The sequence below is a fragment of the Solanum tuberosum genome, unplaced genomic scaffold (genome assembly GCF_000226075.1).
Source record: "Solanum tuberosum cultivar DM 1-3 516 R44 unplaced genomic scaffold, SolTub_3.0 scf00016, whole genome shotgun sequence".
Classification (NCBI taxonomy): Eukaryota; Viridiplantae; Streptophyta; class Magnoliopsida; order Solanales; family Solanaceae; genus Solanum; species Solanum tuberosum.
In genome coordinates this window covers 635,301-642,200 of record NW_006238942.1, presented here as the reverse complement: position 1 = coordinate 642,200, position 6,900 = coordinate 635,301, and positions in this window count along the sequence as shown.

Sequence of the window (6,900 nt, the reverse complement as noted above, 5' to 3'; positions counted from 1 at the left end):
GCGTGGAGGTTTCTATCTCATGAGACAACATCTATGTTGGGAACCCGGACTTTCTAAACGTGAAGGTTCTCTTGTGGGAAGCCGGCCTTGCTAAACGTGAAGCCCCCACTCTCATTTTTCATGTTCACTCGGTGCTAAGCTCCAACTCCCTTTTAAAACATTTTAAAGCTTTTATTTAACATTAGTTCATAAAGTAGGCTTTAGGGACTTAATCCCTCATATCATACAGCTCAAAGGTTTCTAAGATGAGAATGACCTTTCATCATAGAACCTACATTATGTGAGAATGACCTTTCACATAATCATATCATATTCATAACATAGTCTAGTTTAGGGTACAATTGAGGAAACCTTTCAAGAGACTCACTTTCACTAGATTATCATTACATTATTCATTCATTAATGTGTGTGTACATATGTGAGAAAGCCTTTCACATAAACACCTTTATACAACACATATTCATACCTTGCTAATCATACACTTTGCATGCATAATAAGATGTAAGGGTGCATATAAGAGTTCACCTTTCAATCGACACCATAACACACCATATTTATAGCTATACATGTAGAGTGTGTGTGTCTGCATATTGGTCCTCATAGTGACATATTAGCAACAACATTGATATTGAGTGCTTTTCCCTTAAAGGGATCACAACACATTCACAATGTCCCCAACTCATGAGCAATTCACATATAAAGCCCTTAGGGATTCTAGACCACACACCCACACTTCATCATAGGAGACAAGGATGCATTCAACATTGAATAGGCACTCCTAACATGTATATGATCATACATTCATATAGGGGTCATATAGGTTGGGGTCATTCCACAATAGTACCTAACATAATCAATCATGTAGACCATACCTCATCCCTAACATTATCATTCATATTATACTCCTCATCATCAATACACTTTAAACATCGTGCTAGCATTGAGGATTTCATACATAACCTTCATAGCATAACTTCATAAACATATGCATCATAATCATTAATTCACTTCACATCTATTGCCTTCAAGTCCATGATCTCAACACGTATAGATAGACAAGAAGTGAACACCTCCACCATAAGTGGATCAAACCATACAACATCAATTTTCGTACTATAGACTAGAAGTTAGGTCAACTTACCAATTCTCCAAACCATGATCACCATGGATCAATCCTCAACAATTCATAATCAATTGACATAGATAGCAATAGGAATCAACAATGTAATTCAATATCATAAACATAATCTAAGTACAATTCTATAAACAAAGGGATCAACCCATAACGTTGCCCATAAGGCCATAATCCTCAACGCATCAATATACCAACAATTCAACATGAATAAGTATAGATAATCATAGGAAACATCAATACAATCTAATCTAAACATAATCGCACCAATAGAGATCATATTCACAAAGACCCACATCATAGGCCAACTTTTGAGAATTTGGGGATCATGGGTTCTTCAAGAATTCCTTAGAAAATTATCTTAAAAACCTTAATTCCACATTAATTATGAGAGGTTATTCAAGAATCAAGAGTCACCATACCTTAATTATTGAAGACCCATGAAATTTAAGAACAAATCAGTTGAAAACCCATCTTCTAGCTTGAGATTCATCACGGTCTTCAATGGAGTTTTTGAGAGAATCTATTTTGAGAGGAAGGGTCAATTTGAAGAATGGGGTCTAATTTTAGGATTGGGGTTTTAACCAACTTAAAATACCCTAAAATAGGTATAATAATCGTTTATAATAATTTCCCAAATTACCCAAGCTACCCCTCACTTAGTTGGAAGTTGGACCTTTTTAAAAAATTAAAACTTGGGTTTTATTTTCGCAGATTTCATCGGGAAACAAGTTCGCGACGCGGAGGTATTCCCGCAAGTTTCTAGAAATTAAATTCTGAGGTAGTGGAGTCCGCAACATGTCCGCAACGCGGACCAAAACTTTGGCCTATGGTGGATCTAGTCCGCGACGCGGACATGCTCCCTCCATGAGCAGTGTCAAGCTGCCTTGGCAGCTTGCTTGGCCAAGGTTGGGGTCCTCCTCGGGGACCCTTAGTGTGGCCCCCAGGGTGTCGTATTCGAATGTTTTGACCCTATGAACATATATTAAGACACTAGTGTCACCTCCACTGATTTTCGACTCCAAACAACACATAAAAATATGAACAACATACTAGAACACACCAACACGTAAAAGACTTGTTTCGGAACGTCTTGGTCGTCCCTTGACGTTTGACTTCCAAACTCTTTAAAACTGACTTAAAAGGCTATTCTTCATTACTTTGACAAGTTATTAATGCATTAAACACATGTGAGTCTCTACTTTTTCCTACTTTATTTTGAGGGTTGTTACAATATCCCCACTTAGGAACATTCGTCCTCGAATGACACTTAAAACACTTCGGAGGACTCAATGACCCAACTTACAGCTCGCAATACACAACATACAACATCAACATAAGAGCATACATCAAGGAGGAGCATCAACTCCACAACAAAAAGGCTCAAAACAACTTTGTGCAATTCAAGAAAGTAGCAACACATCTACCAACTCCTTATGAATCAACTTTATATTTCTCATTTCATTGGAGGAACTTCCTTCTCCAAATCATCACTACGCTTAAAAACTCTTTACTTCTCATAAGTATAGGAGGAACTACCTTCTCCATATTCAATGAGCATCAACATATATATTAAGCAATCAACAAGACATTTCTTTAACAAGACAACATCAAGCATGCTCATTACAACTCTCATGAAGTCAACATCACACAACATCTATGGGTGCAATTTCAACCATGAGAAACAAAGTTCGTGAAAGCTCAAAATACAACTTAAGCATGAATTTTCACAAAAATATGCACATACAAGGAAATCATGTCATAATCATCATTCTCATTCCAAACACCAAAGAAACACAACATGCATCTATCTCATTAAAGCACGTAATGCAACTTTATCATGAGAAATCATTTAAGCATGCACTTCAAATAAACTCATGCAACACAAGCAAGTTGAAACTTTATTCATCGACTCATAATGCATCAACCACACAGGCCTTTCTCATGTTCATAGGAGGAACTACCTTCTCCTAAACATGACATGATATTTACCCCTTTTAAATCATCATAGGGTCCATTATGCAATGGCTTTCAATTGCACACATAGACATGATCAACATTTCCACTCATGAGGCAATTAAGCAATTCATACTAGTTGCATCCTATCATGAGGATTATACATCATCTACTTGTCTTATCATGTAATCATCATGCTATCAAGAACATACTTGTCATTACCATGTTTAGTTATGTTCAAGGAAGGACTACCTTCTCCTAGTTACAACATACACACATGGCATCATAAACTCATAAGCAAGCATTACACAAAGGTCAATTCATTTAAGGAGAAATTCTCAACTCCTAACCTAAGCATTCTCATACTCTCCTCCTCATGATGTCAAGAGTGCATTCACCATATAAAGATGCATATTGACATGAGAAACATGAATTTATTACTAAAATTCCATTTTTTTTGTAGTAAGAATCCTTCAAAACATGCATAACATGGTGTCTTCTAGGACATGCATAACATACGGAGATCATGCAACTCATAATCATATGCAAGACTCCAAAACATGAACAAGCTACTAGGAACTTTTTGGTCTCAAGCTTGAATAAGAATAGAAGGAAAAGATAAGGATATCAACAACCTTACTACTCATTCATCATCAACCCACTTAGGGTAAACCCATATAAGAGCACATTAAATTAAACCAAGAGAACTATCACTTACTAATTAAGCACAATGTCCCCCTCTTGGGACCAAGTTATGCACACTCCTTTAATCATTACCTCCTTCATCTCTAAGGTAGGAACCATTCTCCACTAAATCTTCCCTATTCTCCCTTAGGAGAGGATTTAAAGAATCCAAACAAAATGAGTATCTATACCACTCCACTTCATATCTATCACCCAAAGTGGTTCTCAACATGGAGAACTCAAGGAAGATCAATGTAGAAATATTAAGGGCACTCAAAACCTTACCATCTAGGCACATTATCCCCCACTTGGGGTGAGCTTAATCAACTCTTTATCACATCATACCCTTATCATCACCTTTGGTGTAACTTTCTGCTCAACCATGCCTAGGTATTATCTAAACAACCTCTTTGAATGACCATACTTAAGATCAACCTTACAAGACAACTATCCTCTTTAGAGTTGGTCAACATCTATTCTCTTGTCCTTCCCATGAACTAAGGGGTACATGCAACTCTCCAAGTTAACCTTAGAGCAAAACACTATCCCAACTCATGGAACAAAGCCCTTTTTTCCACTCTTAGGGAAAGCCTACACAAGAACTCTAATTCACACAAGGACAACCATGAAGCATCACTCATAAGAGAAAAAGCAACTTTCAACTCACACTAGTTACCACATTCCTTCAAAACCCCTCAGATCTACACCATGACTTTCTACTATCATTACCCATCACCATAAAGCTACTCATCATCCTAAAAAGGATTTCATTCTTACCATAACGACTCTTATCATAGGAGAACTGCACCACCATACAACATTTTCAATGTAATGCTCCCAACCTCATAGGTCACACATAGCCATGATTGGCATCACAATATGATTTCCAAATGTACCTTCATATATATACTTATATAGTCACCACATCATAATAAGCATTAAAACTCACCTTTCCTTCCCTCAATCTTTGCAACATCACCCCTTCTAAGTAATCACATCTAGAAGACCACCGGACAAGGGAAACTAAGAGATAAAGATCATAAGGAGTTAATCTCTACAGCATGACACAAGAGTAATGAAGAAAGTGAAACTTCTATAGCCCTATAGCCTCTCGCTCATAGATGTGTCGCGACTCACACCGATGAACAAAACTCTCCTAGACGTGGCTCACACGACGTTGAATCCTAAGACCATTTTTATAACCTTATGCTCTGATACCAAATTTGTAACGACCCGAGAGAACCCCCTAGCCGTTACCAGCATATTCAACCTCTCGAAGGTCTTATACAGGCCCTTAGCATTCGTCATTGCATTTATCGTAGAAAAATAGCAGAAAATTTAAAACTTTTTCATAATAAAACACAAGACTTAAAAGTCACCTCATTAAACCTTTAATACAAAATCGGAGTATCACGTCTCAAGGTTGCCATCTTCAAACATGACTACAACATAAGAGGGACACAACCCACACAATACAAAAGAAACTACTATCTAGTACATAGAACTTAAGGAAACTCTTTAACACATTGAATGCATACAATACATTACCTTCCTCTTTATCTTAATTCATTTCCTCAAGCAGCCCTTAGGGAATACTTGGTGCAATGTATCACCTTAAGGTTACCAAGGGTGAACTTACATATAGCCTTCATCAATCCAACCACATATATTCATAGAGTCATAAGTACACCATAAGACATAGTCTTCACATAGGAACCATCACCTAAGACAACTCCCAAGTCACACTAGTGCAATGTGCAAGTAGCATCCCATCATACTAGTCACACCAAGTGTTCCTAGGAAGCCACCATAGACTAGGCACATCATATTCAACAAGTCATAACATCTCCATTTAACATTAGACATCAGACCAACATACTTCATAACATCATATAACGAAACATTCCTTTACTACATCATTAGTCATAACCCATTTAGTTCACACCATAGGTAAACCACCCTTACAACCTCTTCACAAGCTCACTTGTGCAATGTACACATGGAGTCCCATACCCCCACATTTACTAAGCAAACCCATTAAGAAGTCATAAGTGTAATTCACATGTATAATCGTACTTTATGTCTTGACATAAGTAAACTAAACATTAACATGCTTTCATATTAACATATATAGACCATAGTCTTCATAACATAAAGAGCCTAATCCTAACCTCTCTTAGAGTCCACTTGTGCAATGCATAAGTAGGGTCCATAGTCCTACCTACACTAAGTAAATCTTTAATAAATCATGACTAGTGTTCACATTCTTATATTAGTTCATTTCTTAAAGTTCGGGAGACATTGCCATAACTGACATAGACCATGTGAGCTACATGGAATCCGGTGTGCTACTCCCATACGGAAAAGAGAGGGTACTACCTGCCAAAGTAGGACCTACATACATAATAGTTATCTAGTGGATCCACTAAGCTAATACCTACGGGGGCACGTAGTTATGGAACAAGGAGATTGCTACTAGAATACTTTGACTTACTAAGCGTGGAGGTTTCCATCTCATAAGACAACATCTATGTTGGGAACCCGAACTTGCTAAACGTGAAGGTTCTCTTGTGGGAAGCCGGACTTGCTAAACGTGAAGCCCTCACCCTCATTTTTCATGTTCACTTGGTGCTAAGCACCAACTCCCTTTTTAAACATCTTTAAGCCTTTATTTAACATTAGTTCATAAAATAGGCTTTAGGGACTTAATCCCTCATATCAAATAGGTCAAAGGTTTCTAAGATGAGAATGACATTTCATCATAGAACCTACATTATGTGAGAATGACCTTTCACATAATCATACCATATTCATAACATAGTCTAGTTTAGAGTACAATTGAGGAAACCTTTAAAGAGACTCACTTTCACTAGATTATCATAAAACTTATTCATTCATTCATGTATATGTGTGTACATATGTGAGAAAGACTTTCACATAAACACCTTTATACAACACATATTCATACCTCGATAATCATACACTTTGCATGCACAATAATATGTAAGGGTGCATATAAGAGTTCACCTTTCAATAGACACCATAACACATCATATTCATAGCTATACATGTAGAGTGTGTGAGTGTATTGGTCCTCATAGTGACATATTAGCAACAACATTGATATT